General features: G+C 42.4%; 1 protein-coding gene across 1 annotated transcript in view; it reads left to right on the plus strand.

Annotated features, from left to right (window-relative positions):
• The first annotated feature begins 4328 nt into the window (after positions 1-4328).
• Positions 4329-11543, plus strand: part of PLEKHF2 (pleckstrin homology and FYVE domain containing 2) — a 28740-nt gene continuing 21525 nt past the window's right edge. Inside the window, exon 1 of the mRNA XM_025395233.1 lies at positions 4329-4632. The gene's annotated coding sequence lies outside the window, so the exon portion shown is untranslated. The remainder of the gene's footprint in view (positions 4633-11543) is intronic.

Below are 11543 nucleotides of genomic sequence, written 5' to 3' on the forward strand. Positions count from 1 at the left end.
ATGACGGAAGGTCAATGTGAATGGCAGTTGATGGAGTGTAGCATCATTTTAAGTTGGAGGGGATGGCAGGGGCTGGATTGTGCTGGGCCTTGTAGGACCTGGTGATGAGCTGGCATTTTGTACTAAGTGAAAGAGAAATTCTCTTATTCTATGTGGCATGTTTGGGCAAATTAGATGTCCATCTTGTTGGAAAATTGTTGTAAGATAATTTTGTTAGAATGAATCACTTCACTAAAATCTGCCAGAAAATATTCATAATAAATATTAAATTTCCAGTGCCTCCAATGTGAACGCACTCTTCCATAGGGTTGTTCTACTACAACTGTACAATTCTATAGGGCAGCCTTGGTGGGGAGCCATGGAAATGTTTCTTCAGGGAGTGACACAATCCTGTGTGGCTCCTGTGTGGAGGGGCCAGGAGGAGAGGAGAATAGATGAGATGAAGTGTTTTGAAGGTAGATCCTACAATATTTTGGAGATAAAGAGATTGATGACAGGATGGTGACTCATCAGGTTTGTGGATGGCAGTGCCGTTTTACTGAGATGGGCAAAACTGGGAAAAGACCAGCCTTTAAAGGTGGAGGGGACAAAGAAATCAAGGAGTAATTAAAATCCAGGTATTTGCCATCCTATCTCTTCTTGAATGTTCTGTTTTCAATTAAAAGTTAATCAAACTATTCACTTTTACAAAATACACATTAGATTCAAGAACAATAACGTGATCTTTTTTGCCTTTCAGGATTAAAAATCAGGTTAGTCAGTCTTGGCGGTGCATGCCTGTAATCCCAGCTGCTGAAGAGGCTGAGAGGGAGGATCCCTTGAGCCCAGAAGTTTGAATCCAGCGTGGGCAGCAAAGCAAGACCCAATCTTTTATTCTCAAATGTAAAAAATTAAAAAAAGAAATTGGGGAAATATAAACTCAAGTTTTACTAATCTTTTCAAGTTCCTCTATGTTTTAGCAGTATGTCATACACTTTACACATTATCTTATTTCCTCCATTCAGCAGTTTATGAGGAAGTTCCTTTTTTTTTTCTAAGAGAAAGGGTGTCCTTCCATCATTCAGGCTGGAGTGCAGTGGCTGGATCATTGTTCACTGCACTGCACTGCAGCCTTGACCTTCTGGGCTCAAGGAATCTTTCCATGTCAGCCTCCTGAGGAGATGGGACTCCAAGTGCCCAGCTAATTAAAAAATTGTTTTGTAGAGACACAGTCTCACTATGTTGCCCAGGCTGGTCTTGAACTCCTGGCTTCAAGCAATCCTCCTGCCTCAACCTCCCAAAGTGCTGGGATTACAGGCTGGGTGTGGTGGCTTACACCTGTAATCCCAACACTTTGGGAGGCCAAGGCAGGTGGATCACTTGTGGTCAGGAGTTTGAGACCAGCCTGGCCAACATGGTGAAAACTCATCTCTACTAAAAAGAAAACACAAAACATATCCAGGCATGGTGGCACATGCCTGTAATCCCAGCTGCTTGGGAGGCTGAGGCAGGAGAATCACTTGAACCTGGGAGGTGGAGGTTGCAGTGAGCCAAGATCACGCCACTGTATTCCAGTCTGGGCAACAGAGTGAGACTCAAAATAAAAAAAAAAAAAAAAAAAAGAAAAGAAAAAAACTGGGTGGGTGAGAGGGTGGGGCTGGGCGTGAGCCACGTGCCTGGCCAGTAATTCCTATTTTTATCTTCATTTTACAGTTGAGATGTGAGGCTCAAAGAGCTGTCTTAACACTTGACTTGAACAGGGTACCACAGTTACAGGGTCGAGTAGGAGTGACTCTCACTCCCTTTCAGTGACTTTGAGTTCCCTGCTTTGTTCCAACTTGGTCAGTGCTATCCAATAGAACTTTCTGCAGTGATGGAAATATTTCATATGTGCATTGTCCAATAGTCACGTGGCTATTAAGCACTTGAAATGTGGTCAGTGTGACTGAGAAACTAAATTTTTAACAAATAAATTTACATTTAATTAAGACATGTGGCTAGTGGCTACTGTGTTTGTTAGCGTAGATCTAAATCAATGGTCTCCAAATTGGGGTGCATACAGCCCAGAGAGGGCACAGACTATGAACAGTACAGAAAGAAAACATACATATATATATAATATATATTTAAAATCATTATTTCTGATTTTTTTTGTGTTTATGTTGTTTTTTAATGTACCTAACATACTAGATACATTATAATAGGTGTATGTGTGTATATAAATACACCCTACATATATTATACATATAATTCTGTGTGTATGTGTGACTGGGTCTTGCTATGCTGCCCAAGCTGGATTCAAACTCCTGGCCTCAAGTGATCCTCCAGCCTCAGCCTCCTGAGTAGCTGGGTATATTACATATGTAACAATTAAAAAAATTTTTTTTTTTTTTTATTTTTTGAGATGGAGTCTCGCTCTGTCGCCCAGGCTGGAGTGCAGTGGTGTGATCTAGGATCACTGCAAGCTCCGCCTCCCAGGTTTACTTACGCTGTTCTCCTGCCTCAGCCTCCCAATTAGCTGGTACTACAGGTGCCCACCACCACGCCCGGCTAATTTTGTGTATTTTTAGTAGAGATGGGGTTTCACCGTATTTGCCAGGATGGTCTCTATCTCCTGACCTTGTGATCTGCTCGCCTCGGCCTCCCAAAATGCTGGGATTACAGGCGTGAGCCACCGCGTCTGGCCATATGTAAGAATTTTTATTTCACACTTATGTAACACTATATAAGTGTGTATATTATATATGTAATAATTTTATTTCACACTTGTAAAGCACTGTGTGCCAGGTATATGATTTACATATATTAATTCATTTAATCTGCATAATGACTCTGTGATATATACTTTTATTATCTCCATTTTACAAGTGAAAAAAACCAAAGTCATACTTGGATGTGCCAAGGTTGTTAGAGGCAAAGCCAATGTTTGATTACAGTCATTCTGGCTTCTATCTATGCACTTTATTTGAGCTAAATAAGTACATGAGAAGTGAGGAGGGCAAACATTTTTACTAATGAGAGTGAGTGACCAAAAATATTTGATAACTAATGCTCTAGGCTTGACCTTAGACAACCAGACATAGCAATTCCTACTTTCCAAATTTAAAAGGACTCTAGGCATTATTTAGTCCTGCCTTTTCCCCACTGATAGATATTCTGTGCATGTAGAGGTGAATGAGGTAGAGTGATGTACAGACAAGCGACTGGCCCTGGCGACTTCCGTACTCATCTAGAGACAACTCTAACACACGAAAGATCGTGTGTGTGTGATCATACAACTTTCCCCATTTAAAAAAAGTTCATCTTTGCCAATTTTGTTCTAATTATTAATTAAAGAAAAAAAAAGACTTGTTTCAGAGACAAACTCTATTGAAATAGAGGAGGATGGGGGGCAGCAAGCCTGGAGGAGGAGGATCCCAGGTGGAACAGCAGGGCGGAACCCAAGTCTGCTCTCTTCCCTAGGTGCTCATCCACGTGCAGCTTGGCTGGTAGTGACTCTAATTCAACAGCAATCAAACGCAGGTTAAAACAACTTACTGAAATAATAGATGAATAAGAAATATAAAATTTACCAAAACTCAATTTTCTCCTACACACCACACACACTTTGTTTAAAATAAGTATGCTGTTCTCCCCACCTCGCCCCCATCCCTGGTCTACCCTAAGCAACTTCTTTACCTCTCCACGCACCCACCAGAGCAATTAGCTATCAGATTAATTAGGGCACATTTAACCTTATATACTATGCTATAATTACAGTTTCTAGGTATGTGAAGTAGGCTGATGGGGTTTTGTGTCGTCAAAGTTTTGGAAAGACCAGAATTCTAAAGTATGCATTTAAAAGAAAGGGCTGGCTGGAGCACGTGGGGTATGTGTGTGTCGCCGCAGTTCCCTAGGTTTCAAGAGGAGGGACTTTAGGTAAAGCAAAGGGAAAGTGTGACGGGAAGGATTGCTGTGCTAAATGGGAGCAGCAAATGCCAGTACCGACGCCTTTGGGCATCTAAATCCAAAGCCTGCCTTTCTCGTTCTTCAGTTCCCTGGGGAGGCCTGCTGTGGGTGGGGAGGTGTCTTCCTTCTATTCTTCCAGTCTCCCTAAGAACTTGGTAGACAGTTGAGCAATACTTTCTAAGGGCTGGTCGGAGTCAGGAAAGTCAGGTAAGACGCCCCACGTGCACCTCAACGCGTCGCGGGAGCGCGTCCAGACATCACACATGCACAAGCTCCGCCCGCGGCAGGCCTGGGTGGGTGTGGCCTCCGCCAAAGGCCCCGCCCCTAGAGCGCGTCGCGAGGGGCGCGAGGGGCGGGGCGAGGGAACTGGCAAGAAAGGGCGGGGAGCGAGCGGTGTGGGTGTGCTCGTGACCGCGCGCTCGCGCCCGGAGTGTGGGCGGGGGCGCGCCCGTGCGCGCGCAGGGGAGAGGCCAGCCCAGGCAGCCGTTGTCGGGTTCGACTGGAGGGGCGGGGGAGTCACCTGCGAGCGGCTGCGCTGGCGTCCCGCCCGCCCACCGCGTCTGGATCGCGCCGGCTGAGCGGGGCTGCGGACCGTACACACCCTGGGAGGCCCGGGCGGGGAACGGGCAGAGTCCGCGCCCTGCGTCCGCGACCAGGAGGATCGGACCTTCGCCTTCGCTGCCGCCGCCGCCCGCGGCCGTCGGGGTAGGTGAAGCCCGAGTGGGTGGTCCGCCGGCTCCTGGCTGGCCGGGAGAGGAGACGTGAAACTTTCCGGGCGCTTCCTCCCGCGGTCCCGGAGCCGTCGCGGCGCTGGGAGGTGTCGTCGTCGCGGGCGGTGGCGGCCGACGCCATGTTGGGGTCTGTGAGAAACGGGGCGCTCCCAGCCGCTCCCCTCTGTCCGGGGCCGGCCCGCAGGCCAGTCGCCGCCGCCGTCCCGCCAGCCCGGGAGCAACCCGCGCCCGCCCGCAGGACGCCGCCGCCGCCGCCGCGGGAAACGGGGGCCGCCGGGGAGGGTCCGGTCCACGGGTCTGCGGGGCGGGGGCCGGCGGACGCGGGAAGAAGCCCCGAGGCCGGGCGAGAAGTTTTGGCGCCTGGGGACGGGGGTCCCGGACACGGCCGGGGGCGTCTCAGGGTCGCAACAAATTTCTGTCCGAAAAGTTTGCAGGGTCTGCATGTTGGGGACATTGTGACCTGAACTACATATTTGTATGTCAATTGGGAGAAAAAAATGGCCCCGCAGAACTTGCTCTGATAGAAGCGATGGTTTATTTGGAGCCTTTTAAAGTTTTATGATCCTTTGCCGAATTTATTTTTCTTTTTAAAAACGTGATTGAAGGCCGAGAGCGCGCTGCTGGTGTTGCTTGAATAGCCTTGTGTGCTCTCCGTACATTCCAGCAATAACTTGAGTGTGCGGTGGAAGTGGGTATGAAGGTTACAGACACCTAAACCCTCCTCGGTAATTCATAGACTCACAAAACACGTTGTTGATAAATGCCTTCTTTGTCGTGTTGTGTAGTACGTTGCTGAAGAGACTCATTAAAGAAAAATTTAGACACTAACTTTGAGAGTCTTAAAGGCATGTGTTCTTTTAAGAATAAGGAGAAGTGATCCTGACAGTTTGAAGTTTTTTCCCCCTCCCTTTAGTTTCTTAAGGGTGAATGCCTACCGTGTTTTGAGCATTTACCTTTTTTTAATACTCTGGTAGCTCGTGGGGTCTTCACGTTAATTCAGTGTTAACGAAGGCTTCATTATAATCTCTTTGGGTCCCGACCGCACGGGGGGTGAATGGTATTAAGCTATTTATTTGGAAAGCACACGTAATTGGCCTCTAAATAAAAGTAGTGTAGTGACTAAGCATCAAAAGAAAAGATTCAGCTTCAGTAACTGAATCTAAATGATTTTTAAATGAAGACATCTTGCTTTAAAATTCTGTTAAATGAACTGAAAAGCCTCTTAAATACAGTAAGCCCTAAAACCCCAAGTTTTTGGAGAATTTTACTTTTTAGATCTAAAAATACAGCTTCTGCTCATATTTGATTGTCAATTTCTTTTTCCTTTTTTCTTCCTTCCTTTTCCTTTTCCTAGACAGGGTCTCTCTCTCTGTCGCCCAGGCTGGAGTGCAGTGGTGTCATCTCGGCTCACTGCAGCCTCGACCTCCGGGGCTCAGGTGATCCACCTCGGCCTCCTGAGTAGTTAGGAATACAGGCGCGCATCACCACACCTGGCTAATTTTTGTTTGAATTTTGTGGAGACAAGGTTTTGCCATGTTGCTCAGGCTCTATTGCCAGTTTCTGTTGTTCTTAAGAATTCTTTTAGCTTTGCTTCATTGTCAAGTAAATGCCATTATAATATTTATTTTTTATTTAGAAATGAAATAAACTAATTTCACAAATGTAGCAGCCAAGCTGGTATTTAACTGGGATCTTATGACTCTGAAACCTTTTCATTTTTCCTATAGCATAACTTTGTAGGATACATAACTCAGTTTTCTGGAGCAATCTGTCCATCTCGTTTGCTCTTATCACGGCTCTGTTGACTTTAGTTCTTCAGTATACTTATTTCCCAGCGAGCTGATTTACAGGTGATCCTTGTGATGAAATTTTTCCTTAAAAATACTTAAGCCTATACTCTTTGAAGCCTTTTCTGCTCTGTTCTCTCATTCCACTCCCTTTCTCTCCCCAGAAATCAATTAATTTCTCCCATGGTATTACTGTAAATATCGCATAGATCTGTCATGACATCTCCGTGACAGCAGGCAACACATCGGGGCTGATTTGCCTCTTCATTCCCTGTATGCCAAGAACATAGCAGATGCTCAGGAAAGGTTTGAATGGATGAGTACACATATGTTTGTTCCTTGTAAATATGCTTCACGAATTTCTTATGAAATTGTAAATTCCATGAGCATCATAGTTAAATCTTCTTTGTAGTCTTTTTCTCAGTACATGCCATCAACTCCATTAAATCCACAAATTGGTTTATTTTATATATATATACACACACACACGCACATATATATATATATATGTTTTGTTGTTGTTTTGTTGATAATTTACCTTAGTAACTGAGTGAATTTTGACCTGGGAGTACAGAATTTGAATATTTATGAAATTTCTAAGTAGATAATGGATTAAAGTATAATTACTGATGTATGAGAGAGAAACCATGGATCATCAAAAGGATTATAATCATAATTTTAAGTGTGATTGAATGTATTTGAACTTGATGGAAATATTGTTAATGCTTGAAAATTTTAAAGGTCATACTTATACATTTAAGCTCTTGGAACAAATCCCATATAGCTCTATCAATTATTGTTTTGCCGGAATTGTCTTAGAAGTTTTAGAATGCCCTGCTTAATAGAAAGCATATGAAATTTTTTTTTTCTGTTGTTTATCTTTGATGAACCAGCTTTGTACATGAGCTGCCTGCTTATATTTAAAAGCAATGTATGGGTTGACTTAACTGAATTAAAAATACTTGATGGATACACTTTCACAGTGCTGTTTTAAGTTGGAAAACCTCTCTAGGTTAAGGTGTTTTGTAATTCTGTAATTTAGACTGTAGAATTCGGGGTTTATTTCCTGCGCCCACCCAAGATAACTTTCTCCCCTGTCAAACTGTAAACCACAAACTAATGTGCTCAATTTAGGGAGGTCCTGGGAAGAGAATAAAAGGCATTCAGATGGTTGCTGTGAGTGCACTGGAAAGAAAGCAAGTTGCATGTAGGATGGACTGGAACAAATAAACCTTGTCCTGGCTCAGCTCCTTGCTAGCTTGTGACTCTTGAAAAAGCCGCTTCACTTCTGTAAGCTTCTCTGGACTCATTTGTGAAATGGGCACAGAAATATTTGCCTCAGTGTTATCGTGAGGATCACCCAAGATTCGATGTTTGTGGAAGGGCCTGGAATACGATAAGGTATTATTTTAACAAATGAACAGAATGACAGTGAATTATATAGAATCATAGAATTTAAAAACTTTTAAAGGGAAGCAGCCTGTAGGAATACCTAGTTCAGTTTTCAGCCTTGGCTGCACATTAAAATCTCCTGAGGAGGTACTTAGAAATAATATTGCCTGGATCCCACCCCAGGACAAATAAATCTGAATTACTGCGTTTGGAGACAGAACATAGGTAATTTTGCCTCTTTTTAAAAGCACCCCTGACTTTAGTGTTCAGTCAGGTGGAGAACCTTTTATTTAACTCAATTTCCCATCTCCTTTCTTGTGCTCTTCATTTTGTAGTTGAATAAAATGCGGAGGGGTTAGCTGCCAGCCACATTCCTGTCAGTCAGGCTAGAAAGGATGTATTAAATACTTGGAACTGAGGAAAGCGAAGTGCATAGAGGTTAAGTAAGGGTTACATTCATTTCTGGCCAGAATGGCCACATGTGGAACTACACTAATTCCAGTGACCCTCACTGCTACTCTGCAACAGCAGCCTGCATGTTATGACCATGTTACTTGTCATCATTCAGAACCACTCTACCTCAAGTCTTAAACCTTGTGGCCAGATGGCGATGCAAGGGTCTGTTTCTCTTTTTCTGTCATAACTGGTGAAGCAGCTTTTTGTCCTTATTGTCACCTCTATTCCCTCCTAGGCCATTAGTTGTCTTCCTTCTTTTCAACCTTGAACTCTGTAGTTCATGTTCTAACCATGAACTCACTAGACCACATAGTCCCTCCTCTCTTTGACCTTTGCTGGGTATAACTGATCAGTTTTCTACTTTTGTCCCTGCCCCACACTCTCCCCCAAAGTCACGCTTTTGGTGATTGTTATGTACTTGTTTTCTACCTGCTATATACTAGTCACTTTCTAATCTTTTTCTTATCCCCAAGTTGACTTATTTTCTCTGTTGCTTTTTCACTCAAGTCAGGTTGCTAACCCCAGTCTTGAAACACTTGACTTTGACCTTGCTTTCTTCTAAAATGATTAAGATTTTATGATGTGAATTTTCTATTTTCTTCTCTGCACCAACTTCATCTTTTTTTCCCCCCCATTTTCAGAAGTGGAACTATTTTTAATTCTTTATACTTGTTTCATTTAAACAATAGTTGGGGAAAAAGATTTTTGTGTTCTTTGCTCATATTTTTATTAATTGTACATATAACTATATTTTGCTTTTTATACTTATATTTTTCTACACATTCTTCTTTGTATTTTCTTCCCAAACTAGAAGGCTTTTTTTGTCTATGAGAGAATGTGTTCATTATAAGATAATTAGGCACATCAAAATATTATTAGTCTAGTACTTAGAGATAACCACTACTAACTTTTTGGTGCATATCAACCACTTTTAAATAACAAATCGGCTTATACTATATGTGCTGTTTAGAAACTTTTATTTAATAAAATGCTTTATTTAACAATTTTTCACATTGAATGTTTCCAAAAAAACTGCCTAAAAATTAATGGATGTGCCATAATTTATTTAGTCTCCTATTGTTAAATATTTAGATTGTTTCCAGCTTTTCCATATTATAGACAAAGCTACCGTGAACTTCATGTGAACAACTTTGTACACTTTTAATTTTTGTATATATTATTGGAAATAGAACTGTTGTATAAACTTTCTAAAGCATTTATACTGCCAAAATGGCATTTAGAAAAGTTGTTCCAGTGTGTATACAGTATTGTCAAGGATATGAGGGCCCATTTTTACCACATCTTAGAGAGGTGAGTAATATATGAATATCATTTTAATTTTTATTTCTTTGATTGGGATTGAGAGTCATTTTTAAAATTTTCTGGTCATTTTCATTTTTTTTAATTGACATTTGTTTCTTATTTTTCTGTTGGGATATTTTCCTTTTTTCTTGTGCATTTACAGGAGCCTTTTGTATATTAAAAATGTTGGCTGGGTGTGGTGGCTCACACCTGTAATCCCAGCACTTTAGGAGGCCAAGGTGGGCAGATCAGATTGCTCAAGTCCAGGAGTTTGAGACCAGCCTGGGCAATGTGGCAAAATCCCGTCTCTATAAAATATACAAAAATTAGTTGGGCATGGTGGCACGCCTGTAGTCCCAGCTATTCAGGAGGCTGAGGTGGGAGGATCACTTGAGACTGGGAGGTAGAGGTTGCAATGAATTGAGATTGTGCCACTGCACTCCAGCCTGGGTGACAAAGCAAGACCCTGTCCCATCAGTCAATCAGTAAATGTTGACCCTTTGCCATATTACTTTAATATTCTTCCCCCAATGATGAAGTTTTAAAAGTTTAGGTAGTAAAATTTTTCTTTTATGATAGCTTTTTGTGATATATTTAACTATTCCTCAGCTAGAAATTTAGGTTTTGTTTTTCACTATTAGAGTTAATAGTGGGAAAACGTTTTATATGCCACACCCCCTCCACCCCCTTCCTCCAGTTTATTTCTCCAGGATAAATTTTTGTGGGTAAAAATTTCAAATATTTTATTGTTATACATTGCCATTAATCCTTGTTTTTTTTTTTTTTTTTTTTTTTTTTTTTCCCGTGTGTCCCACTGCTGATTGTGACCTTTTGGCAGGTTATTTAGTCTCTGAGAGTTGTGAAACGTGTGAGAGCAGGTTGAAAAGGTGCTTTGTGCTCCTTTGTGTCCCATTCTTTTTTCTTTTAATTTTCCTCCTGCTTTCTAAACTAGGGGTTCCCCAAAGTTTAGTCCTCCGCCCTTGTTTTTCTTCCAGCATCAGCCAGCATCTCTAGGTGGGTGACTACCAAATCTCTCTGTCCTGGAGCCCCCTGCCCATCCTGGCATCTTGTGGATGCCCTGGAGGACTTCAAGATAAATATGTCCCAGACTGATTTCTTCTCTCTCCTGAAACAAAGCTAGCATCTGCCCAGTGGCTTACCCTTAAGCCTTTGAAGTCATCTTACAGTCCCTTTTCATCCACGTATTCAGTTATTTCCTAAATCCTGTCTGCTATGCCTCCGTTATCTGCCAATTATTGTGGTTCAGGCTTTTCTTACCTTTCATTTAGAGATTGTTGTAATCCTCATATGACTGGTTTCTTTGTCTTCATTCTTCTCCATATTCTCTTCAGTCCATCCTGTGTACTGCTTTTGTGTCTGATTAATATTTTCCTATTTAAAAACCTTTGTCTTCCCATGGCCTGTGTAATAAAGTGTAAACTCTTTATCTGATGTTTGCTTTCTTTTGCAGTTTTTCTCATCCCTGTTTTACCAGACTTCTTATCACTATGCCTTCTCCTGACCCTGCCTCTTCTGACCTAGGTTCCATTATTTCCTCTCTGGGCGAATAGACTTGTGTACCATTATCCATACCCAAACCCCAGATAGTTTGAGCTACTACTTTTGCTTTAAGGCCCAGCTTGAATTTCTAGTTCTTACAAGACATGTTCCTAGATGTTCTACCTGGTCAAAATTACATCCCACCTCAACTCCTTGGCCCTGGGACCTTCATCACTGTTGGTTTTTTTTTTTTTTTAAGTTAAAAAGAAAAGTTGGCCGGGCGCGGTGGCTCAAGCCTGTAATCCCAGCACTTTGGGAGGCCGAGACGGGCGGATCACGAGGTCAGGAGATCGAGACCATCCTGGCTAACACGGTGAAACCCTGTCTCTACTAAACACATACAAAAAACTAGCCGGGCGAGGTGGCGGGCGCCTGTAGTCCCAGCTAC

This window comes from Theropithecus gelada, chromosome 8, assembly GCF_003255815.1.
Source record: "Theropithecus gelada isolate Dixy chromosome 8, Tgel_1.0, whole genome shotgun sequence".
Lineage (NCBI taxonomy): Eukaryota > Metazoa > Chordata > Mammalia > Primates > Cercopithecidae > Theropithecus > Theropithecus gelada.